The sequence below is a fragment of the Alexandromys fortis genome, unplaced genomic scaffold, assembly GCF_014885135.2.
Source record: "Alexandromys fortis isolate MF-2015 unplaced genomic scaffold, M_Fortis_MF-2015_v1.1 scaffold_81, whole genome shotgun sequence".
NCBI lineage: Eukaryota > Metazoa > Chordata > Mammalia > Rodentia > Cricetidae > Alexandromys > Alexandromys fortis.
The window spans coordinates 1,097,841-1,124,462 of NW_026067960.1; the positions used below are offsets into that span (position 1 = coordinate 1,097,841).

Below are 26,622 nucleotides of genomic sequence, written 5' to 3' on the forward strand. Positions count from 1 at the left end.
GCTGGCAGAAATGTATTCTCGTCCAACAAGCTACCTGCCACTCCTGTTATGGATGGCTTGATGGGGATGTATGTTCAGGGCGAAAAGCATGGAAGGCTGCCAGCTACGATGAAGGATGGACGTCTAATCCAGATGAACTTGCCCTTCAGATAAATCACGGAGTCTGAGTATAGCTGTGTCCCAAATAACATGCGGACCATAGTTTTATCTTCAAAAAGAAGTCGTTGTTTACACAAGATCCATTTTTTAACATGGAAACCTGTAATTCTGTCCTTATTAATCACGTAGATTACATACCAATCTAGGGAGAGCCGAACAGGCTGGAGTCAGTAAGGCCTGTAAGAGGTACACACTGTTGCTCCGTTCATTAAAGAAAGTCCCTTCTTTCCATTCCTCCTCCCTCGGCAAATGCTGGTCGTGTTTCACCTTGCACCCCAGTCTATTTAGTGATAGCCTTAGCCGTGAGCCAGCAGGAACACCAATTACAATAGCAAACTGCCGGGACTTGTAGCAATGGCTTCACAAGCATCCCTTCACACTAGTCTCACAAACAGTCCTCTGAAGTGTGGGTGAGCCAAAGAAATAATGGCACAGGCACAGTACTGCATCCCCCAAAGTCCCACCACCTCTGACCTTCATTTACGCATTAGCTCAAATCAAGAAGACCATTGGCCCACGGCAAACATGGTAGTGATCCCAGGAAATAAAATAATGGCCAAAACGAGGGTCTGCCATGGAGGCCAGAGGTAGGCATACAGATAGCAACTCACGGGGAGCTGCTGAATGGAGTGCACCAGGGCGGGGGGATGGGCCTTTCCCCATCCCAGGGTAACAGAGATGAGGAGCACTCATTCTGGGGAGGATGTGGATGCTCAGGTCTTCCCCCCCCCCGCCCGGCTTCCAATGTCATCCCATCCACCATGCTAAACCCTGTTTTATTTGTAAGATGGGGACATTAAAGCCTGCCAATAGGAAGGATTTGAGAATTGCCTAAGTGCATGGGATCTCCTTGCAGAAGGCCTGGTATTCAGTCAGCCCACAGAAGGAAGTCCTGCAGAATCTGCATAGCCCTTCTCTGTCCTGAAGCCTCGCTGGAAGCACCTAGACTCGTCAGTCCTCTCCGCTGACTGACTCATGGCCAGATAGCTGTTCCCCTTGCAAACGTCAGCCTCTGAGTGTGGTAGTAACAACACGGCTATTGGCCTCTTCCTAGGAGTCAGGAGTGGCTACACTCGGCACCCTCATTTTGAAGAAAGGAAATCCTCAGTGACTAGGTCCCTCCATACACACGCAGTCAGCGAAGGTGGGAGCCCCAGCCTCAAGCACCACGCATCTATCCAAAGCTCCTCTGCTATCTTCTGCCCTTGGCTCCTCCTCCTCGCCTGAGCTGAGGGCCCCCTGCATGACTGACAGACAATGCAGGGGAAAGGCTGGAACATGAGGGGGAGAGGTGTGCCAAAAACAAAGGTTCCCCAAGGCTTCTGGGAAACCCCAGCTGTAAACAAATGAACCGCGATGGCCGAAGGGCAGAGATGCATTATGGGAAATGTGTCCTAAAGCAATTTCACTATTGCGTGGACATCACAGAATGAGCACAGACAGCCTTGGTGTCACTGAGTGCCGGATCTCAGGAAACCACCGCGATACTCGGAGTCAGATGTTGACCAAAACAGAAATATTACACAGAAATACGGGGACCTAGGGATGAGCCGTGGGGCAAAGCGGGCCTCCTCCTTCCTGTCATCTTAATTCCTCCAGTTGTATGATAAGCATTTGTATAGAGTATCTAAGACATTACCCCAATCCACATGGGCCTATGGATATATCATTTTCACTCAGGAATTCATCTTAGGCGAACAACATAAGATAAGGGTGGTTTGGCCACGGTGGAGAGGAGATGAGAACCCAGGCCGCAGGGTCCTGCAGGAGGCCCTGGTCCTTCTCAAGTAGCAAGAACCAGATGCAGAATCTTTTCTAACTCTCTTTTTTCATTTCATTTGAGTGATCTGCCTTACCTCCCCGGGCACGTCGCCCCATTGCACTTTCCCCCTCATTTGGACTTCTGAACGCTCAGTCTTGACGTGTGTAATTCGCTGCTTTAATATAGATGAACATTGTTTTTAATTTACCCCAGTCTGCCATCACTATCATCTTTTCATTTAACCAGACGTGATTCTGGGTTTCTTTTTTTTTTTTTTTTTTTTTTTTTCTTTTGCTAAATTGAAACTCCATGAGCGACAGGGAGTGCAATGTTTTAATTAGCTCATATTTTTTATATGGATTTATGTCTTTAAAATACATTTGTGTAATTCTTCAGCTAAATTAAAAACGTCTTTCTGCAAAAGCGAGGAGGGCAAATAAAGAGTAAATTGCGTCATTAGGTTCGGAAGACACCCGAAGAAGGGGGGGATGCCGGCTGAGGGACACAACACACACAGTTGCAGGGGCTGGCTGCTCTCAGAGATCATTTTGAACTTGCCCTTCATTTAACGAAGTGTTTCTCTATAAAAGCATTAAGGGGGAAAAAAAGGCTTGGGGAGGGATTTTTTTTTCAAGGTCCCTCATAAGTAAACAGGCCGTTACCTTCCACGAGCTCATTCTAAAGCAACCTGCCGCAAAACAAAACAGAAAAATACAAGTCGCGATGATAAACCGTTTTCCTCTGCATTTCTCTCTTTGTCTGTTTTTTTTTTTAACTATCAAGTTTAAAGCTTTCCACGATGCTTTTTTTTCCCCTACTTTTATAGGAGACAAGTGACATTCTGTGGTAAATGCGAGAAAAAGCCATGCAGAACTGAGATCTCTCTAATGCATTGACACTAACTTGCCCTCTATTGTTGGAAATGAGCAGGCGCTCATGATTGTTCATCAAACAGCTCCTAATGCTGTGAAGGCATTCAGCTATAATTTCTCCGTGCATTTATAATTACTGTCATAGGCTGCACACCTCGGTGAGCAGATTAAAGCTATAAACTATTTAGCCGCGGCTCTCCGACGAGGGACTTGATTTGTCTGGCAGGAGGGATTTGTTAGGGAGCTTGACACTTCACATAAAAACGACTCAACTTGATGAAGAACAATGCAGTTGGAGCAATGCGGGGATTTTAAATCAGTGGGGACGCCACGCCCCGCAAGAATCACAGGGCAGTTTGTTAAATGATATGTAGGCCAGGGGGATGCGGGATGCGCTGGGCTACCAAAATAAGAGGATCCACTCTCGCTCGGCGGACTTTTCTCCACTCTCCTCTGGAAGAGTGGAAGTTGGTGGGAGATCCATTTGTAAATGGTGTAGGAGGCAAGGAGGAGGGAAGTCAACACCCCCAAGGGACAGGAAACTCTGCGGATAGAGGACGTATACACACTCAGGATCCCAGGAGTCCATGGGATATCGTTGGGTGGCTTTTCTCCCCGCCTAAAACATTTATGTGCCTGTGTGTGAGAGTTTGTAGGCACATGATATAATTCGAGAGTGAAGTGTATCTCCAGCAGACCGATTGCATGGCTTCTAGCTATAAGAGTGAACGAAGGTATTTCCTAATTCTGTTATCTTGTAAGTGCTGGTGCTCCTGAACCCGGAGCTGTTAGTATGTGTGAGCTGTTGGCTGCGTGTGTCAGCTTGTCTCGCTGGGAATTGAACTCAGAGCCTCGGACATTCTAAATAAGAACTCCACCTCTGAGATACACTCCCAGGATGTGTGTGTGCGTGTGCACACACGAGAGGAGGGGGAGATCATTGTACATGTGATAAGTTTCACGAGAATATTTTCACGCACTTTGAATGTGTTCACCCCCTCCCCACCTGCATGCTATTGCCATTTATCTCTCCGATTTTCTATCTTTTGTGATATATTCCAGGCTGGTCTTGAACTCACAGACACCCTGTTTCTGCTTACCTCTCTGTGTTTGGATTCCAGATCTTTTCGATGGACTTTGAACTTACCATGGAATCGTCCTCTACCCACACACATCTCACAGCCATAAATAAACACAAACTGATTTGAAAGTATCATTCAGGATCAAGGCCTCAGGAGTACCTACAGATAGTCAGAATTACGTGCTTGTCCTAAAATATCAGGGAGTGACAAACGCAAGCACCCAAGAGCCAGAAGGAAGCACACAGGTCCAGCAGGCAGGGCACAACGGTGACAAATTAAAACAGCGAGCCCCACAGCTTAACATGGGAACAAGAAAACCCTTGTCTTTGAGGGAAAGCATTGCATGTTTACACTGACGAGTTTTATGAGCGTGCTCTGGGTTGGTTGTTATTGTTTTGAACACTCTTCAGGCTGAATATGGGATTCAGAAACCAGATCTTCCAAGTTACCAGTTTGGCAAGACAGAGGAGGCCAGAGGTCCCATTTCCTAGGTTCTTTGTCCCTTCGAGCTCTTCGACCCTAGAGCCCCAGTTCCCGCACCAATGCACCACTCCCAGCTGTGAAAGAGCTGTGGGTTGCACACCTGAAACAGCAAAGCAGTAGGATTTTCAAGGGGCCAGTCAGCCAGGTTTGCCGAGGACTTGGCCGGGAGAGTTCCTGGGGTTTGGGCAGTGACAGGAGAGACTCCTAACACGCTGGGCTGAAATGATCACCCAGTGTCCTTTGACAACTTGCTCCTCCTGCCACCATCCACACCCTCCTCCTGCTTCTCATCTCTCTCCCATAAGGCCACTAGCCCCACTGTGGGTGCAGCTGGTGAAATGGTACCCGTGCTCTACTCCCAATGATATTTAATCAATGAGAATGTCCCTAACATATCTGGGCCAATGATAATCGTTCAGTCCTCACAGTGCATCTGTAAAGCAGATATCACTCCCCTTTTGGAGATAAGAAACCACGGGCTCATCAGAGAAGGGGCTCCAGGAATCCCGAGACCCACAGAAGTAGGTGGCAAAGCTGTAACACCAAGCCAGGCCCTGGGGAATCTCCCCTCAGGGCTGTTAACACAGCACCAGCCTCCTGCACTCATCCCGACTTCACCTTGGTGCTTCTGAGCTCTGTGCTTTAAAGTGTGTAACCTCTTTAGGAGCTGATGTTTTAGTCCTGGGTGGTTAAGGGCTGCGGAAGTGACTTGGAGGGTAAAGCACTGGCCTGGTAAAGTGCAAGGACCTGGGTCTGATGCCCAGAAGTCATGTAAAGCCAGAGGCAGTGGCCTGTGTCTTTAATCCCCCGTGCTCCTGTAAGGAGATGAGAGGCAGGAGCAGGAGATGCTCCAGGAGCCCGTGGACAGCTGCCCTGTGTGTGTGGCAACTGAGCAAATGATAAAGAGAGTCTGCCTTAGACAGAGAGGTGAGAGGAGGCCATCCAACCCTCACGTGTGCACACAGCACACCCACACCCACATTTGCTTACAGAAACATGCATGTGTGAGAGAGTACACAACACACACATACACACACACACCACCACCACCAAAAAAAAACTGTATGCACTTCAATACTGTCAACATTATCACAACATACAACGTGCTAAAAAATAAAATAACTAAGATAAAATAGGGTGGCTATACCTCAGTTATGCTTATTATAAACAATGGAATGTTCTGGTGTGCTCAAACACTGCCTTGAAAGCTGGAGGCCCAGAAATACCCTGTCCCCCCACCAGCTCTAAACTCATGCCAGCTTTAGCTCTTACCAGCCACCGGTATTCTTACCAGCATACAAAGGTCTTTGGCTCAGCCAGACTCCTGTGCAGTGACGCTGGTCTTCGATGGGTTGCTTTAAGGTACATATAGACTACCACGTGCAGCTCTCCTTGTTCACTCAGGCACCAGAGTCAAGCACTTCCTGTTTGCCCCCACTAGCACTCTCCATGTGTCCCGTCCTCTTCAAAACCCAAACATGACACAGACAGGACAGGCAAGTCCCAGGTGCGGGTGCTTGCCAGACAGACAGACACTGTCATAATGCAGGCTCACCAGAGGCTTTACAGGAGCTCAGGAAAGGCCTCTTGAGTGTCACCTCCAAACGTTTTGGTGAAATTTAATTGCCACTGAGCAGTATCAGGGAGGTGGGACTCTCAAGACAGGATTAGGGTTAATGGCAACATCATGGTATCTTTCAGTTATTCTGGGAGGGAGCCCACTGTGCTGAGTGTGCACTCTTGACAAGAAAAGTTGAGAAACTGAAGGCGTAGCTCATGAGTGGAGGGCTTGCCTAGCAAGCTTGAATCCCTGGCTTCCATTCCTGGCACCATATAAGCCAGACATGGTGATGTGTATTTACAATATCAACAGTGGAGAAGTGGAGGCAGGAGGATAAGAAGTTCAAGGTCACCACTGGCTATATAATAAGTTTAGGGTCAGGCTAGGCTACCTGTGACCTTTGTCTCCAGATGAGAAAAGGAAGGAGATGTGTCTGATTTCCCCTGTCTTCTAGGATGTGATAGCTCCTGACAATTACAGCAGAGCCACCAGTATGCAAGCTCTCATCAGAGGCACCTTGGACTTCCCACGTATCATATCCACAAACCAAATGCAGTTCCCCACTGGAGTTACGGTGCTATAGAGGCAGAAAATACACTAAGCATCCCTCTGTGCTGAGACCATCCAAGCAGCACCAGGACAGATGAGGTCACCAGGAAGATGGGAGATCACACCAAGACACTGAAGGCAGTAGCCTGCCTGGTTTACAGTTTTGGTATGATGACAATATAGATCTGTTGATATTCATATGATATGGTGGTGGTGGTGGTGATGATATTGGTATGATTATGGTGGTACTGGTATGATGTTGACATTGCTAAAAGATGGTGGTAATGAATATGGCAATGATGGTGATCGTGATAGCAATGAAAGTTACGATATCTGTATGGTGACGGTGGTTACATGAGGAAGAAGATATTAAAAATGATTATGCTGATGTTGACATAATAAAATGTTTGTGGTGGTGATGGTGATAGCGATGAAGATGAGAGGCACCTGGAATGATGGTGTTGATAGCAATGATGAGCAGATGATGGTGATGGCAACTACGATTAGACAGACATGATATATTTGTATTGATGATGGTGATAGTGATGAACTTTAGTATTGATAAGACATTAATAGTATTGCTATAATGGTAATGATGATGTTGATGAGATTATGATGATGGTGATGATGACTATAATGATATGAATGTGATGAAAAACTGATGGGATGATGATGATGTTGATAGATGAGATGATAAAGATGATGTTGGCGAAACCAAGTGTGATAAGATGACTATTGTGATGGTGACAGTGGTGGAGGAGAAGGAGGATATCGATGAGATCGTGTTGGTGGTGGTGTTGATTATCAGATGACACTGATCAAATGTGGTGACACTAGTGCAGAGAACCATGCCTGGCACTGCATTTGGTGTCACTGCTGTCCTTATTTCCATTGACATTGATGGAGGACTCGCATTCACTGAACCTCGTTTTGAATCCGTGGCTTTGTCGGTAACAGCAGGTAATACACACCTCTTCTTTTGGTGCTTTCTTTAACAAAAAGAGCTGACATACATTTAAATGATCTCTGAGGAATACATAGAGACTCTAAGATCATTCACAAATTTAACTTTGAAGAAACAGAAATTGCTCTTTAAGAAGTAAGAATAAGGTAAAACCCTGGGCACAGTGAAGTCTACCTATAAAGGATTCCATGGAGATGTCCAGGGATTCCTGATACTCAGTGTGTGTGTGTGTGTGTGTGTGTGTGTGTGTGTGTGTGTGTGTGTGTTGGAACACATGAGAAGCCCCTGTGTTTCCCTTTCATGGACACCACCTCACCATACATGGGACCTACTCTGTCCTTGGACCCTGAAAATGGAGCTCCCAGGACAGCCCTTCACCAGCAAAGTTGATGTGAATTATAGAGCCCAGCCCTGACTTACCAAAGGCCAAGTGAGGAGTGTGGTGTGGTAGGGTCCGTGTGTGCACAGCCTCAGTCTTTCTGTTAAACTCTCTAAGGATATAACTATGACGACACCAGACTCCAGGGGATGAAACAGACCCCAGAGGGGTACAATGATGAGCGGATGAGGGTGATGGTAGCTATGGTGATGGTAGCTATGGTGAGATAGACATGATGTATTTGTGGTAAGACTAAACAGGTAGGACATGAAGGATCCTAATCAAGGATGGACCAGAGTTACAATCTTTCTCTTCTTGGTCAAATTCTCTCAAGAGCTTACTACACAGAAGTGTGTGGTATACACATGCCTGTTACTCTCAGGGGAGAAGCGAACAGGGTGGGAAGAATATTGAAAACCCTCCAAAGCCCAGATGTATGGCACAGACAACTTTCTACCGTTCTAGGTCTGTAGCAGATTAGGTCTCTAGGTATTCTTGGCTTTATCTGGTATTGGCATTTTTTTTTCATCGATGAGAAAAAAAAATATGTTTCAGGTTATGTTATTTTCAATGCTACATTACTCGATTTCACAGTCAAATAATTCTATTTTTGCTCACCAGAGGGCTGTGTCCTGTCTAATTGCTTGTGGCTGCTTTCTTCCCACTTATTTGCTGGGGCCTTCACTTTACCCCTTTGCTGCCTTCCTTTGGATTCTCTTGGGTGCTGTAACCATGGTGATGGGTCCCTGTTTGATCATCTTTGCTCTGCCTTAGAAGTTGAAGAACCAATCAATATCGCTCCATCCCTCGGTCAGAAGAGGATGGCAAACAGGAGGGCTCTATGCATGGAGAGGAGAGCCCGCCAGCCATCTCAGGAGGTGGGATTCTTGCTGACTAGAATCCTCAGCAGGAACTGTAGGCCAGCTAGGTCGGGGGAAAGAGCACAGAGTCAAGAAACTGGAACATTGGGCTGGCTCTCTGCTTGCTTCCTGAGGACCTTGAGCAGCCATGTCCATGGTCACCTCTAGAATACACATGCTCCTCCTGTCATGTGACTATACAAAGGCCAAACTTATAGGTCACAACATGTTCTCAGCACACACAGGAGACAGACCCTACCAAGAGCTAACCTGTGCTCACACAGAATAGAGCCCACCAAGAGCTAACCTGTGCTCACACAGAAGATAGACCCCAGCAAGCGCTAACCTGTGCTCGGCACTGTCACAGAGTAGACACCGAGTTAGGAGATGAGAAGCAAGGCTGGATCTGGAAAGATGGCTCCTAGCTGTTGACTACATGTTTTCTTGGTCCCATAGAGGCAGATGTTCATCTGGGTTTTGCTTTGTTCAAACAGCAGAGCAGGGTTTCCTTGAAGCTGGACGTGGGACTGGGAGTGAGCGCTGTAGTAGATGCTTGCCTGAGCCTCGGTCTACCTCTCATGCCCCGCCCCACACACACACTTTCATTGAAGCCTAGGGCAGGGCATGTGCCAGGATGGCTCAGGATGGTATTTGTAAGAATCCAGACTACCCTATAAAAACAGGAAGGAAGGGTGGAAGAGAGGGCGTGGGGCTCTCTAGGAGGCGAACATAGTATCCTTTTGACACCACTCATGCGTAAAATGAACAATGTCCTCTACAGACAGATTGACAGACAAAGGTGTAAGACATTCAGTGTAGCACCCTGCACACAATAGTTGTCCGGTGAAGGTGTCCTCGGGCTCTGAAGAGCCCAGTACAGCATGAGGAAGGGACAAACATTTCCAGAACACCATATAAGTTATTTGTCCAGGAGACTGATGCTCTGCCATGAGGTTTGTACATCTGGGTTAAGAAATGTCTTTCTGGATCAGACTTGGAGGGAAATGCCAGCTTCTGAGGCCAGAAACACAGTAGGACCAAAAGGAAGAAGGGAAGGAGGGAAGGAGGGGAAGATGGACAATAGAGGGAAGGGAGAAGGAAGGGGGGAGAAAATGGAGGGAAAGATAAAGGATGGGATGGATAAAGAAAGGGAGAAAGAGGGGGAGGAAGGGAGAGAGCGAAGAAGGGAAGAAGGAAGGTAAGGGAGGGTGAAGGAAAGGAGTGAGGAAGAGAAGGAGGGAGAGAGAGGAGAAAGGAAGAAATGAAGCCTTGCATTCGAATCAAGGGACCATCAGGTGATAAGAACACTAATAACTAACACTTATTGAGCACATAAATAAGTGACCATTTCAGGGCACTTAGGAGACACTGAGGAAAAAAAGGACAGGACAAGGAACTGAGCGAGGATGCTTTAGACACGAGCCAGTGCGGCAAAGGAAGGAAGCTGACTAGGAGTCGAGCATGTGGCGGATTGGGGATCGAGCATCCTGGACAAGGAAAAAAGAACAGGGTGATGCAGTCCAGGTGGCATAGGCTTCGGGGGGCATAGACTTCGGGGGACATAGGCTTCGGAGGGCATAGTCTTTGGGTGGTATAGGATTTGGGGAGCTATGGGACAAGTCAGAGCTGCATGGAGAACTTTGGACCCCCCCCTGATTCCACAGACAACCACTCGTGATGTTAAGGAAGACCCAATCTTCTTTCTTTCTTCAAAGTTTACCATGGATAATGTGTGGGATGGGTGAGAAGAGTTAAAACAGGCACAAGACAGCAATGAGAGGTGGATAGGGGCTGGCAAGGCAATTTCAGAGCCTTGGGTTGCACTGATGGCGTGGAAGCCACAGCCCGTGGGAAGAAGCGTATAAGGACTTGCAGGTCGTGCAGAACACACAGGAGTCTGGGGGGGGGGGGGACAGCAAATCAGAGACAGCAGCAGAGGGGATCAACCCCATGGCATCCTCATCTGAGATGAGAGCAGATTTGAGAACCAGGATACAGAGGGGCTCTCTCCATTTTCAGGGACCAGCCCAGGTCCAATCACACCTTTCCTGGCCCTGGACCAGAAGAGTTCATGGTAATCAAAGGAACACACTCCTCTTCTGCCTCCCGGGGAACTTCAAAGTACAAATGAGAGGTCTCTGGGTGCTGCCTCCCTAGTTTCCATCCTAATTGAACCCCTCTTTCTCTGTCTGCCTCCATCCTTTGAACACCACGGCCAGAGAGTCCCAGTTTGGGGTGGGGAAGGGATGGAGATTTCCTTGCGAGCTGAACTGGAGTCACACACTGTTTCTCGCGGAATGATTTAATGTCCTTTGCAGCATGCCCATGACAGCTGAAATATCCCCTAATGACTCAGTTTGGCGGCAGAGTTCTGTGGATCCCAGGAAAGCTGATGCGGGTGTCAAATGTCAACACATGAGAGATCCGTAATTGTAGCAGCTTGACGCTGAAACAAGCCAGGGAATGGTGGCGAGGTCGCAAGGTCATAGAGGGTTGACACAGTGTAAGCACCCAAGAGCCTCTGCAGTCTACCAGACAAACATGTGTCCCATCTTTCCTTCCCCAAGGCAGGATTTCTCTGTGCCTGCCCCTTCTTTATCTTCACCACATCCGTTCCCTCCAGGTAGTCACGGTACATACTGCTGTCCAAAGTCCTCAGACTGCTTTTCAATGCAGAACCAACATGGCCTTGGGTCTCCCAGTGTCCCCAGAAGCTCTTTTTGGTCTTACTCATTCAAGGCTACTTGGTCTTGGCCAGAAATCGCAGTTCTTTTCTGCTCTGCTTGCTTCCCGATAGAGTGATTTAAACAGTTTAACGGGAAACGTCTATGTCAAGGATCCAAGAGTGTCCCTAACAATGGGGGGAAAGACCCTCCTAGCAATATACCATTTGTGGTCTCGCACTTTGACAAGCCTGGGTGAACTGGAGGCACCCGCAGAACTCCCAGAAAGCATTTGCTTAAGCACTCAGTGAGTTCCTCCGGCTCACCTTATCAAGCTGTGACCTCTGAGACTCCGGGTTACCAGGTCAAAGCACACATCCCCCTCTGTCCTCCGGCTAATTTTCAAATTATATATATCATGGTAGAGAGGCCCTCATGGTGAGCCTTACGGGCTCTTTTCAAGATCTTAAATAGGGAATTATAACTGAATACCAGCGATTACCTATAAATCTCCGGAAGCACCTTGCCGTCTGTGACCAAGGGGCCTTCACTGGGAACAACAGCAAGGTACCAAAAGAAGAGGGGATCAGGAAGGGTGGGGGAATTTTTAAGAGAGGAGCTTGCAATCCCCGAATCATGAATTGCCTGAGTTTTCACAGAGCCAGGGGGGTTTATCACAGAGGCAACTGCCTCTTCTGTTTCTCCCAGAACCATCTGCTTCGATTACATGTATGCACATGTCTGTGGGGGGTATGTGGGGTGCACTACCTCCATTTCAGTCCAGGTTCCATAGACCAGGTTGGCCTTGAATGGGAGGAGTGCCTCGAATGTCTGTCTCCCCATGCTGGGCTTACAGAGTGTGGCACCATGCCCGACTGAAAACCACTACGTTAGAATCTGTACCTGACCCATTGGGAGCAGACCGAACAGTTTGCTCTTATAGCTATCCCATTAGTCTTGTAGTTATCCCGTTAGCCTTGTAGTTATCCCAGTAGTCTTGGGGCCTGTTGGCATCTAGGTCCTTTGCAGACCATTTACACCTGCTTCTACAACACAGTGGTGAATTGGGTAATTCTGGCAAGACTGTGTGGTCCACCCAAAGAGCTTCATTTCTGGTTTCCCACAGGAAGTTCAGTGATGCTGGATGAAGGCAGATGTTTTTAAATGAATGGGGTGACTAGAAAGGAAACAGGAGATTAATTTTGAAATGCCTAGGACAGAGCAAACACCCATGCTGCAGTAGATCTGCTAGTTACGGTATGCGCTTTGAGTTGTGGTCTTTAAACCACCGGTTGTGCTCGCCAGGTGGACTAGAGGAGGAGGGAGATATAGGAAAACCTAAATGTGGCCGCTGCATCCATCCCAGCCCCAGTGTGTGTTTGGACAGCATGGGAAGGCATTGTATAAGTGTCATCTAGGACAACGAACGAAGCGATGGAGAGTGACAAGAGAGGAGAAGGAAGAGGGCTTGAAGATTCAAATTTGGTGAATCAGAACGACAAGCCACTGACAGGAGAGTGGGAAGCTGACCCTGGTTAAGCTTTGACCAGGAAAGTTGGAGTCATGGGCATTTCTCACCAAATGACCCTGGTATCCCATCTTTGGAGCAGACCAATTTTCGTCTGGGATCCACAGGATTGACACTGCCCCCTGCTTCCTGTTCTCCCACTATAGGGCATCTCTTTCCTGGGAGGTCCTCTAATAGGTCCACTAAGTGCTGAGTCCACGTCTGATTGGCGTGCTCAGCAAACAGCCGTTCTTTCCATAGGAGCTGGTGAACTGACGGGGCACACGCCCAGGGCTGGACCAGGCTGTCACAGCATTTGACCGAGGGTAAAAGTCAACAAGAGGAGCTCCGTTGTTTTACTGGTAAAGCTGGGTGGTTTGAAGACACTTGAACACAAGAGATTTTGATAAGCAAAACACAGAGCGTACACACAAAACTTTGTGAACTGTTGCTGCCCGGCGAACTCGATGCACACCTTTCTCTCATTTAAGATGAGTTTGCTTCATTAAAAGCAGAGGTCTGTTGTGGAACAGGCTCCCATGGATAAAGGAGAAATGGTGGGCTCAATGGTGTGTTCTCCCTCAGACACTGCACACACACACACACACACACACACACACACACACACCTCCTGTATCCCCATATGTATGGCCTTGCCCCTGTGGTTCTCAGTGTCTGCCCTGTTTCTCCCCTCTCGTGGTGGATCCAGATGAAACCCCTGTCTTGGTTCAACCAGAACTTAAATAGTGCCTTAGGATCTCCAGGACAACCCGCATGTCTTTGCCAAGGACAGAACAACAGACAGGTTCAAAGACAAGGTGAAAACTAACAGAAGCAACTGGTTGGAGCACTTCAGCATGCAAGTACAGATCTTAAAGCAGTGTCGCTAAACTGGGCAGGATGGCTCAAGCCCACGTCATGACTTCCCTTCCTTTCCGGCATAACCAGGAAGTTCTTGAAGACCTCATGCACAGGACTCCGAGCCTGTCATAAACACCACAAAAACCTGGTGACATGAGGGCCTTCATTGAAACCACGTGCACTGTAGCCCTCCTTCTTCTGTAGCCACTCAAACACAAGGTGTTTTATAACAGGTTCCTAAAGCTGGTCGCTTTACATCAGAAATTATAGCTGAGAGCCAGGAGTGACTTCCCGTGACACCATGTGGCAGAGCAAGCAAATTAATACCAGAGGCAATAAATGCCAGCTCGAGCATGAAATATGTCCCCACCACCCTGGGATTAAGAATTTTAAAATGTGGCTCAAATCACCCAGCATCATCTAAACAGAGTCCACCACGCTCTGCCCTGGGCTGTGCACACCATAATAAATGTGTGTGCACATCTATGCAATTTGTCCTTCATTTTCTTCCTCCGTGGAAATCGAACTTGGGCCTAGAAACTTCTGCGTGCTAGGCAAGTGTTCTGCCCAAGGCTGTACCTCTTGCCCTGTTTCCTCTTCTTCCCCACTGTCCAGTCAGCAGATGCATTCTTTAGTGCAGGCTATGTACACATGCACAACGCTCAAAGATGAGCGAGAGAGAGCGCCAGAGGCTTAATGGAGCTGCTGGGTTGTTGGGTGGCGATCCAAGACCATACTGTCAGTGTTGGGAGTCCAAGGCCATGGAACCGAGGGAGAAGGTAAGCTTAGATGAGGGATCACTAGGGACCTTTCCAATGAAGCAGTTTTGTTTTGTTTTCAAATCCTGAATAATGAAAACTTGTCCACCGAGTTAAGGTCTGTGTGGAAGGCAGAGTGCGTGCAGAAGTCCTAAGTCCCTAGTAAGTCTAACACATCTGAAACACTGTCTAGGCCAGGAGTGATGATGCATGATTACTTTTTTTTTTTTAAACGTCTTTTCAGAAATGGTTTTGAGATGTAGCGTCTGTAGCTCTTCAGTGGATCCGGTCATTTAAGATGCATGTGTGACATCTTGCATTTGTGCAAACTCTGCTGCTCAGGGCTTTTCCTTTTTAACTTCTTGGATCTACACCACGCCCCGATGTGGGGGAGATTTTTGAGCCCATTTTACAGATAAGGTAATGGAAGTGGACCTAGATGACGGTTGCACAAATGCTCAGTGATAGGGCAGAATCCAATCTTGCTGGAACTCTGAAACCGCACCAGTGAGCCTCACCTCGAGCCGAGCCTCCACAGAGGGCAAGTGAAATGGTTGTGTCCTGGGCAGTTGGGCAGGTTCATGAGGAATGAGTAGGTATGGTTCCCACCTGCTCCCCTGCGAGAACCTCTAATGGGCAAAAGAGATCCAGACAGTGCTGAAGGGTTTGGGTGAAAGGAGGTTGCATTTCAGAAAGCAACCAACCGGCCCTGCCATTCCTCCACACTTCACGTGAAGTTCCCGACCAACACATTCTGGGCGAGGGGCTTTCTCCTTCCGCTACCTCTCCCTCCCTTCAACAGAGCTCTGCAGCTTCCAGGAGACGCGAAGCTGAGGCTGGCGCGGATGGACCCAGCGCTTACTAAGCATCGCTTCTCCAGTGTGAGCCCGCCGCCTCCGCCGCCGCCGTCTCCGTCACGTGTGCCCATCTTTTTCAGTCTAATGAACTCCAACCATCAGCGCAACTTAAGTTCGGCTGTCTGTTCGTGCATGCTTAATATTAAAAATGTACTAACAGTGTGGCTGAGAAATCAAATTATGCACATAAATATGCTGGCCTAGCAGAGGCGGCGGCAGGAGCTGAACTTAGCAGAGCTGACGCCAGTTCACATTTGCAAATCGCCCGTCAATCTGTCATTAAACATGTTATCAAATGATGATAAGTGTATGCTTCTTGCTTGCATTGGTGAGCCGACTCCTCTTGTTGATGCACCGTAATGGGATAATACGTATTAACATAGCTCTGCTTGGATGAACACAAAACATTTCTTATCTGTCTCTGTGTGTTTCCCCCTTGTGGCCCCCAAGCACTTGTTTTGTGTTACCAAATTGCCAAAGGGGGGGGGGATATTACTTTTAATTAGCAAAGCTTGTTGTTGGTGGGGATTTTTTTTCTCCCACCTCGCCACCCCCATCCCTGTAACACTCCTATGTGTTGGCAATGAAGGAGAGAGAGAGAGCGAGAGAGGAGAGAGAGACCTATTGTCTTCTTTTGGTAAAACGATTCATGTCAGCCACTCAGAACCTGGCAATTATTCCACAGCTTAATGCACTGGCCTTTCATCCGGGCCCTTGCTCTTGACAGGCCCGATCGTTTCAGTTCAGTGATATGAAAGGCAGCGGAGGAAATGAGCAGAGACATCCCAGGTCTGTCATGAGGCTCGGCACTGCCATTCAGTCCCAGGGTTTGCTTCCTGACGCTACTCAGAGGCTCAAGAGACAGTTAGTGGCCCCGTATGTTGCCCAGACTTTTAGGATGTTGCTATGAGGGGTGGAGAGGTTGTAGCAACCCCCAACTGTTCTCAAAACTGTGACTTGAGAAATTATGTGAGCCCCCATAAAACGAGAAACAGAGCTAAAAGTCAAGTGCAGTACCCTGATCACCGAACACTCACTCACTCCCAAGACCAAGCACCGACAGTAGACATTGATTTCATGAAGTCTCGTCAGCCAGAAGTTCATTATCTGATGATCTGGGATACAATTGGATTAAGTTTTTTAGTTATTTATTTTCGTTTTATGTGTATGAGTCTTTGCCTGCATGTATGTTTATGTACCGTGTGTGTGTGTGTGTGTGTGTGTGTGTGTGTGTGTGTGTGTGTTGCAGTACCTGTGAAGGTCAGAAGGGGTCGCTGAATCCCCTGAAGCTGAGATTATAAATGATTGCGAGCCACCCTGTGGGTGCTAGGAACCTATCCTGGGTCCTCTGCAAGAGCAGCAAGTGCTCTTTACTGCTGAGTCATCTCTTCAGTGTCCGTTTGGATTCATCTTTCATCGAAGTGCAAATAAAATTAAAATATTCCTTTTATTTATTTGTTTGAAATAATATCTCACATTGCAGGTCAGGTTGTACAGGAACTCACTGTGTACATCCAGGCTAGCCCTGTACTCACAGAAATCCTCCTGCCTTCGCCTCCTAAGTGCTGGGAGTACAGGTGTGAGCCACCAACCCTGGTTCAAACTTTAGAGTGTTGGTTTGGTTTTGTTTTGAATGAACATTCCTTTTGGCTAACAATGGGTCTGTTCAGCGTTCTTTGGGTGTGATTCTCAGAGCCAGCAGAATTCCGTTTCTTCACAAGCAATCGACCACAGCATCTCTGAGACCTGGTTATTCGTTCAGTCAACAGAAATGTGTTAGGATCTGGTGATATATGTCTCTCTGTCTTCTCAGTTACTCGTGAAGCTGGGATAGAAGAATCACAGATTCAAGGCCAGCCTGGGATTTTTGGGAAGACCCTGTCTCAAAATTTAAAAAGAAAAAATTAAAGGACCAAGATCTAGCCTCATTGTATAGCACTTTTAAAAAAATATGGTTCGATCATTAGTATTGGGGGAATAAAAGTGGAAGAGTCCCTACTGGCCAGGCGGTGGTGGCACACGCCTTTAATCCCAGCTATTTCAGAGAGAAACCCTGTCTCAAAAAAAAAAAAAAAAAAAAAAAAAGAGTCTCTACTGTATTGCTGTGACATCATAGCATCATAGACACAGAAAGACAGATGGACAGAATCCCTGTGCTTTTGAAGCATCTGGTATTTGGAGGAAGACAGAGTTTGTTGTGGTTTTGAATGTGAAACATCTTCCACAGGCTTATGTATGAACACTTGGTCCCCGCTGGTGATATCGTGGGGAAAGGTTGAGGAGCCTTCCAGAGCTAGAACCTTGGAGAGAAAGTGCAGTACTAGAGGCAGCCTGGAGGTTTCGTAGCCTAGCCCCTCTTCCTCTCTCTCTCTCTCCCTTTCTCCCCCACTCCTCTCTCTCACTCTTGCTCTCTCTGATCCCTAGACACTGGTGGAATCTTGTAGGCCTCCGTTAAATGCCTGCCTTCCCCAGCATGACAGCCTCCATCCTTCTGAACCCATGAAACCCTTCCTCTCTTATATTGCTTTTGCTGGGGTGTTTTAGCGCAGTCGTGGTAAAGTCAGAGCGCTCTTTTTAAACTACTGCCTAGCAATTTGTTTCCGTGCTGTAGAACGTACACGGAGGTCCACGAGGGGTGTGATTTTGTCGCGTTTATTTCTCACGCTCCGAGGGAAGCTTTCTTTGCCATTAATCATGACAAAGGGTTACTCTGCTCCGGCTTCCTGGCTTCTTGTTTACACATGTTTTGAAATGAACATTGACTTCTTGCCATTTGTGTTTGTTCCTTAGCGAGGCGAGCCGCCAACTAATGAGTAGAATGATGGTTGGTATTACCAACGCACTAATTAAAAGAATATTCTGTGGCAAGGCTTGGAGAGACGGGCACGTGATCACTGGAGACATCAGGACTGAAGTGTGGAGAGAAATGTGTGCACCAGGAAGAGTCAGTAGGTCAGGTTTAAAAAAGGGGTCTTCAAGGTACCCCCACCTCCACATCCTCCACTCGTCAGAGCGTTTTCCACGTAAGGACGTGAAGAGAGGCACTTGTTTTTCATTGATAGAGTCACCCTCTATTCTATTCTGTTTGTTTTCTATTACTTTGTCTTATTATGCTTCCTTTTTAAGACTCTGGGGAGGGGAAAGGGTCCTGGAGAAATGGCTCAGCGGTTAAGAGCACTTGCTGCACTTCCAGAGGACCTGGGTTCAATTCCCAGCACACACATGGAGTGACCCAGAACTGCCTGTAAATCCAATAGTATAGTCCCTTCCTATGTATCTCATGAGGTAGGGAAAAGGTAGCAAGATAAAGGCAAGTCCCAGGGCCTTAGCCAGACTGCTGTAAAAGAGACAGGTCAGCCATACACCAATGGGACACCGGCCTTGCCACTGGGAAAATGACCAAGTCACCTGTTTGCTTTAGGGCTGTTAATTTTGCCTGTTCAACATACGAAGGTCTGCTAAGGAGAGGGAACTCGATGAAATAGCGGTGCGGGGTTACAGTGATAAGAACTTAAATGGAGCTGTCCTGGTGGTGCGTTCTAGGGGTCCACTTAAAAAACTCCCTCTTCTTTTGTTGCCTTTGACCCTGAGTTTGACCAAAGCAGACATGGACTGCCCAGACCCAGACCAAGAGTTACACATATGATGTTAGTGAGGAAACAGCGTGGGGGTCTGAGGTCTGCTGTGGATCCAGAAAAAGGAAACCGAGCCCACTGTCCCATACACAGCCAAGGCTGTTACTGAATCTTCCCAGGAGAGAGCATAGTGCTTTGTGTGTCAGAAAGGTTGGGAAGCTGGCGTGGAGATGGGTAGGATGCTGAGGACACATCCAAGAGTCCCAGTTGGGATGCCAGCATTCTGGATTTCTTTCCCTCCTGAGAGGATTGCTGTGCGCTCATGCTGACATCAGGACGGGGCTCTGCCCCCTTGGACTTTACGGTCCTTAGGAATCTCTGTGGAAGAGTTCAAACACAGGCACACAGAGGGGAGCAGAAGACAGGCAGAGTTTAGTACAGGGCAAAGCAGAGCCCTCTGAAGGAGTGAGAATGGACACTGGTCAGAAGGACCACTGTGGTCAGAGGGACCAGTGTGCCAACCTGTGTTTTTAGGCACGCTTTATATATTTCTGAAGTGTTTGGAAGCTGCCAGCTTTCCCTGAAAGGTGTTTTCCTGCCTGGGTAACTCACAGGCCATTTGGATGGACTGTTAAGGAAGGGGTCAGTGGTACGTGTATCTTTAATCACAGAGGCTCCAGCTTGATAATAGTCACATGACCTCCTAGGCAGTTCCACCCAGGGCCAAAGCTACATTCTAAACCTATTCTTTTAGCCATGGTCAGCATCCTAGTTCCCAGTTTTACAAGCTGTTGATAACGAGGGGTGGGAGGCTGTGTGTGTGTGGATCATCAAGAGGCTGGTCTAAGAAAGTACTGAGTCTTAGACATCGTGCAAAAACCTGGCTTTAGACAGATTTCTGGATGCTTCCCAAGGTCACAAGCTCAGTAAAGTTGAGGTTCATATTGATGTTCAGATTTTTGTTTACAGAAATTATTTTCCCACTTGTGCTTTGGTCACAGTGTTGGTGAATGAATCTTCTGGGCGGCGTGTGTGTGTGTGTGTGTGTGTGTGTGTGTGTGTGTGTGTGTGTGTGTGTGTGTTTATTCAGGTCTATGGGCACTCCTGACGTTGGCATCACTCTCTTCCTCGATTATTTCCACATTCCTTGTTAAGTCAGGCTCACCCACTGCACCTGGGTTTGTGGTTTAATTAGCCTGGCTGGCTAGGAAGCTCCCGGACTCCTCCTGCATCCACCTCCCCAGTGTTGAGATTATGGTAGCTCTACAGACAATTTTCATAAAGAAACTGGGGGTCCAAATTCAGGTGCTCATGTCTCCCCAACACCTAGTCTGATGTCAGTAGATCTGCACACTTGCTCATCCTGATGTCAGTAGATCTGCACACTTGCTCATCCAATGCATTAGTTCATTGCCTACTCTGGCCAGAACTTGGTCTAGGTCAAGGGAAAGCTTGTCCAAAGAGGAAGATATGAGCCGAGAGTGAAAAAAAAACAGAAAGGGAAAACGGATTTCTCCAGGAAGTTGGACTTCCAGTACCTGGAGCCAATAGGGACATCGAAGCATGAGCCAGGGCCTTGGCGTTGAGATGATGGGAGATTTTACAGCCACGGTAAAGGCGTGGGTATGCCACAATGAAATCTAAGGATTTTCTAACGTTTTACTGGTAACTTCCATTTATATCATCTAGAAATTACAGAAGAGTTACAAACGATTCAAGAACAAAGGTTATCCATTTCTAAATTTGAGGATTAGCTCCCAATATTTCAATATCTAAGAAATGAACTCAAATACCCAGATTTCCAACTCCTCAAAAACTTGAGCAAGTCCCACATTCCCGCAAAGATCAACAGAGCCGAGGACTGCCACCTTTTGCAGAGGGTAACTTCTTCAGTTTGTTGCGGTCCCCACCTCTTCCTGCTTTATCCAGCCTACGACTCATGGCCTAATAGTCCCTGCATCATGCATCGAAATTGGTGAGCATTGCTTTGCAGACTAAGGCTACTGGCCTTTAACTGCTCATGGGGATGAGGTTATAATCCCTCGGAACCTTAGCTAACACCGGTCACCCGACTTCAATGGTAGAATCCTTACCCGCACACAGAAAACCCCAAGTCTGATTCCAAAGCCTACAGAACCTTGTATAGCCCATGACAGTTTTGAACTCATGACCCTCCTTCCTCCGCCTCCCAGGTTGTGGCAGGCTGCACTGCCACACCCAGCTTAAGCCGTCTGGAGATCAACCCCAGGTTTCATGCATTTTAGGCAAGCACCCCGCCAACTGAACTACAGCCCCATCCTTGAGCTTTCTTTTTATTTAACCAACAGTCACAGTGTGTCTAGAATATCAAAGTGAATGTGAAAAAAAAAAGAAACGAAATTTGGAGTGAAAAGATAGAAGCTTGTCTCTAGAAGCTCGCAGATTTCTGGGGAGGAAAACTATAATTACAACAGTACCCTTTAAACACACATTCAATTTAGACAAAACATTCTGAGATCTGTTGCCTCGTCTGGTCCCTCCGGAAACGTAAGTGTGTTGGCTAGTTTTGATGTCAACTTGACACAAGTTAGGGTCATCTGGGAAGAGGCAATCTTAATTGAGAAAATGCCTCCGTCCGGTTAACTTGCAAACAGGTCTGTGTGGCACTTTCTGATTGCTGTCCATCTCACCCCGAGCAGGAGGTCCTGCCCTGACGTCCCTCAGTGATGGACTTACCTGGATATGAAAGAAGAAATCAGCCTTTTCCTCCCCATGTTGATTTTGGCCCTGGTGCTTTTATCACAGTACTGAAAACCCCCTGGAAAACAGCAACTGGCGCCAGAGAGTAGTGAATTCCTGTGACAGGCCTGATCGTGTGTTTTTGGAAAGTTTAAAGCATCTGAACTTTGGGCTAGAAAAGTCATTGAATCAGAGCTCAGCAGGATGTTCTGTGGGATCTGGGAGATGAGAATGGGAAGAGAGATGCAGATGGTGGCATCCTAGCTTGTGAAGTCTCAAAGACAAGTACTGAGAGTCCCTTAAGGACTCTGTTGGAGCTGTTGGATTTTATTGACCATGTGAGTTTCTTCATTCTTGCACTAAGAAAGTATGGAACTTATTTTTTATTTTATGGAGCCTACAGTAAAAGGCTTGGAATACTGCAGAGAACTGAGGATTTTAGAGAGATGCTGGATGTTTGTGAGATACTGTGGATACTTTAGAAAGATGCTGGATGTTTTTGAGATGCTATGGATACCTTAGAGAGAAGCTGGATATTTTTTGAGATGCTGTGGATACCTTAGAGAGAAGCTGGATGTTTTTGAGATACTGTGGATACTTTAGAGAAAATGCAGATGTTTTAAAGACTTTGAATATTTTAAAAGGGATTGAATTTTGAAAGGGACTTTATTTATTATGTATACAATATTCTGTCTGCGTGTATGCCTGCAGGCCAGAAGAGGGCACCAGACCCCATTACAGATGGTTGTGAGCCACCATGTGGTTGCTGGGAATTGAACTCAAGACCTTTGGAAGAGCAGGCAATGCTCTTAACCTCTGAGCCATCTCTCCAGCCCCTTGAAAGGGACTTTAGATGTTTTAAAGAGACCAAACTTTTAAAGCATTTGAATTTTTAAAGACTGTGTGATTTTAAAAGTTGGAATGTTTTATATTGTGATATTGGCATTAATATAAGATCTTGGGTATCAGCAGGCAAGAAAAGATTACTGTTTGTCCAGTTGACAAGGGATCAATTGTACTGACTGGTTTTTATGTCAACTTGACACAAGCTAGGGTCGTCTGGGAAAACAGAATCTAAATTCAGAAAATGCCTCATAGGATTGGCCTGTAGGCAAGTATGTAGGTAATTTTCTTGGTTGATGATTGATGTGGGAGAGCCCAGCTCACTGTGGGTGATACCACCCCTGGACCTGCGGCCCCCATTGCTATAAGAAAAGAAGATAAGCAAGTCATGAAAAACATGCCTCCTTCACACCTTCTGCTTTAGTTCCTGCCTCCAGGTTCCTTCCTTGAGTTCCTACCCTGACTCCCTGGGATGAGAGACTTTGAAGTGTAAGCTGAAGTAAGTCCTCTCTCAACCCAAGTTACTTTGGGGTCACAGTGTTTTAACAAGGCAATAGAAAACCCATGAAGACACTAGAGAGAGCAAACAGAAGTATTACTGTTTCTAGGCTAGGTCTTTGCAGGAAAACAGACTCTGATGAGTGACTGTTTGCCCAGGTGAAAGCTGCTGGGTCAAAGTCAAGATTCAAGCTGCAGGTAGTAACGTATCTTCCCACAGGTTCTTTGCTGACTTACCCAATGAAGTGCTGTCCTCATTAGGAGTCAGTAAATCTGGTCTGCCACTTCTTTTTGTAAATAAAGTTTTATTGGGACACAGTCATGCCACTTGTTTTCATATATTTATGGCTGTTTTGTCCTTTAGTGTCATGTTTTGGGGATTGCAGCAGGGAATATATAACTAATACAAAACCTAAAATGTCTTTATCCATCCCTTAGGAGAACTTTTTGCCAATCTTTGGCCTACATGGTAGATGAGGGTGAGCATGGGGGATGGGGAAAAAGCCGCATTGCTGTATCCTCTTCGTGAACCAAAGGAAAGGTCAGCAGTCCATGGTGGAAAAAGTTCGTCAGCCCTTGGAACACTGATCAAAAATACAGAGAGCAAACTTGGAGCTTCAGTTAGGTCTTGAAGTTCTGTGTCACAGAATATATATCAAGCAACAAGAAAGAAAAAGTCTTTAAATATTGTGATATTGTGGATATAAATACCACTCTGAGAATTGGACAGAAAGCTGAGCACCAGGAACAGTGCCTAGATTCAAGCCAGGACTGAGGAAGTAGAATCCCCTGGCCAGACTGGACGTACTTCCTCCTAAAACCCTGAAACGCTGGTGGCTTTCGCACCTGCTCGCACCTAGCATCTCCTGCCAAGGTTTCTGCCTGTCCACCTGATGCAGAGACTGACAGTTCCATCTTTCCAACCAAGCACCTGAGCTGGGATAACTGTGTATATTGCTTTTTTTTTTTTTTTTTTTTTTTTTTTTTTTTTTTTTTTTTTTNTTTTTTTTTTTTTTTTTTTTTTTTTTTTTTTTTTTTTTTTTTGGTTTTTCGAGACAAGGTTTCTCTGTATATTGCTTTTAATTCCCAAAAAAAGAAAAAGATCTGAGAAAGATGGTTGTTGTCATTTTCTAAGCAAGAAAACGAGGAGATCTGGAATTCTGTCTGAGTCATTCCTCAAATTCCTTTTGGCTGCTGGACGTTGAGTGTCTTGCCTGTGGTTGGAATATCTGCCCGGCAGGGATTTTGTGCAATTAGTAATTATTGAGATTGTGGGGTGTTGGTGTAGGAGGATAGCATGAATATGCACGTGATACAGAATATTATCCAAATATTGGCCAAAGGAAACGACAATGGGCTAAGAAGCCTGGACGCCACAGATCTGGGATGGTCTCTGTCTTAAATTCTATCCTAGAAGATGGAGATTTGGGCCAAGGATCAGGAAAAGGACCTGAGTCTGAGCAGCCATTCTACTTCTCAGCTGTTTCTGGGGTCCAAGTGATGATCCCCTGGGCCAAGAAACTCACAAAGGCCGCTTTGGGCAGCCAGTCCTTTCTCCTTTGCTGTGTGTGTACCAACAGTGACTACGTTCTCTAGAACGCATGTCCTTTACTCACCAATGCCCTCAATGCCCTCAACAGTCCTGTTCTCTTCAGAGTCAGGATGCTTCTTAGAGAGTTGACATAACTTGGTCAAGGTCACAGGGCCAAGAAGAACTGGATCGTGCTCAACCATGGGTGCCTTCTTTTAGGGTACTGTGAACTTGGTTTGTGAGAGAGGTACTCTCACTGACCAGGAACTCGCTAAGCAACTAGCTTGGCTAGCTAGTGAGCCCAGACCAGTTCTTTGCTCCCTAGGGTGGGATTTCAGAATAAAGCACCACCCTCACCGTTTTCTCCTGAATTCTAGGGTGGAATTCATGTCCTCATGCTGGCATGGTAGGCAGTTTATTGGCTGAACCATCCACCCAGCTCCGGAGTGCCATGCGTACTAGCTGGGGTTCTGTTGATAGACTCCTAAAGCTTTATGCCTCGATTTCTCCATCTTGCAAATTATTATAAACTGTTTCTCCCGCCTTGCTTGTATCGTTTTGGATGATATCAACTGCTTTGGAAAGTGACAAGCTCATAAAACAAAAACATATTTTATTCAAGTCAAATCAAAACTCAGAATATGTTTTGCTGGGCACAAATTATACATCTGAGGCATCATTTTTTACTTACCCCGTCATCTTTTCCTTTTTCTTCTGAGCTTTGGAACGCTTCTGACTTCCTGGTGCTAATTCCCACTTAAAGGCCATTTAATTGAGAAAAGTCCAAAAAATTCAGCAGCTCAATAAAAATTCCAGTCCATCAAGGACTCTGAGATGAATCTTTCTGGTTTAAGTCATTTTGATCTTTTCCTTCTCCATCCATTAAGCCTTTTTGTGAGAACTCCTCAATAATCCCCCTCCTAGTTCTTACTTCTCAGCTTTCCCTTTGAAAAGCCAGGTTTCCACCCCATGGCAAAAATGAGACCTTGCGGTCCTCCTGCAGTGACGCTCCTGTGCCCAGAAAGACCTTGGGCACTTGTCACATCCCTCCCTGGTATCTTGGAGGATGGGGTAATTCTAAGAACACCACTGTAGGTGTCTGTAATCTTACAGGGAACTGGGAGGTGGAGAATTCAGGAGAGCTCACCTGCCAGCTAGCCTGGTAGATACACCCACAAACAGCGTTCAATAGCAATGTGCTTTAATCCCAGCCGGCAACAGCTGGATGCAGGAGGATCCACAGCTTTGGAGAGCAAGGCAGTGAGGCCAAAACAAAATAAAGCAAGAAAAAAAATGGATAGTAGTCAAACGTCAAGGGGTAGATAAGAAATTGAATGAGGAGGCAGGTGAGTGGGTGGATCAGGGAGATGGGGAGGAACCGGGGTGAGTATGAGCAAAGGTGTTGTATGAAATTCTCAAAAGGTTGTTTACAATAGATATTTAAAGAAAGCTAAATGAATTTATTTCTATGCCCCGAGAATATAAATGTGCCTGTATATTAAAGCATATAGGCAGATGGTGATATATTTTAAAGTAGTAATAAGAATGGGAGAGCGTGTAAGGCAGGAGGGCTCTAGTTCCCTTCAGGTGAAATCCACAACTTTTTCGGCATCAGCAGAGTCCTTACAGAAAACCTCAGCGAGACTAGGGAGTCAGCTCATCCGTTAAGCGGGCTTGTGGCTCTTACAGAGCCAAGTTCAGCTCCGAGCACCTTAGCTCACAATCACCTTTAACTCCATCTCCAGGGGATACCACACCCTCTTCTGCCCTCTGAGGGCACTGCCCACTTGTGCTCATATACACGCGCACACACTCACGCCCATACAGAGGCCTGTGTGCACATGTCTGAAAATAAATAAAAAAATAAATAATCAGTAATCATGGTCCCCAAAAAAAAGGAAAAAGGCTAGGAAAACAGTGTTCTTCTGTGCGGCCCGATCCTGGTGCTGCTCACGTCTCGGTCTGCTTTCTTGAATATAAAACAAGAGGCAGGAAGCATTCATGAGGCATTGAAGCCTTGAAGCAGACTGGAGACTTAGACTTTCTTCTGAGGGACACAGCAGCCTCTGGTCTGTAGCCCGGCTCTGCTGCTAGGTCTCTGAACTCCAGACGGTTTTAGCTTGGGCTGAGGGACTCATTA

At 46.7% G+C, this 26,622-nt stretch overlaps 1 protein-coding gene across 3 annotated transcripts in view; it reads left to right on the top strand.

Moving 5' to 3' along the window:
• The window catches only part of Tshz2 (teashirt zinc finger homeobox 2), a 429,311-nt gene that overhangs the window by 260,593 nt on the left and 142,096 nt on the right, over window positions 1-26,622 (top strand). Inside the window, exon 3 of one of the 3 annotated variants that reach the window (XM_050152863.1) lies at window positions 6,374-7,224. The exons of the other annotated variants lie outside the window; for them this stretch is intronic. The gene's annotated coding sequence lies outside the window, so the exon portion shown is untranslated. Of the gene's footprint in view, window positions 1-6,373; window positions 7,225-26,622 lie in introns of those variants that run through there. 3 annotated transcript variants of the gene reach the window in all.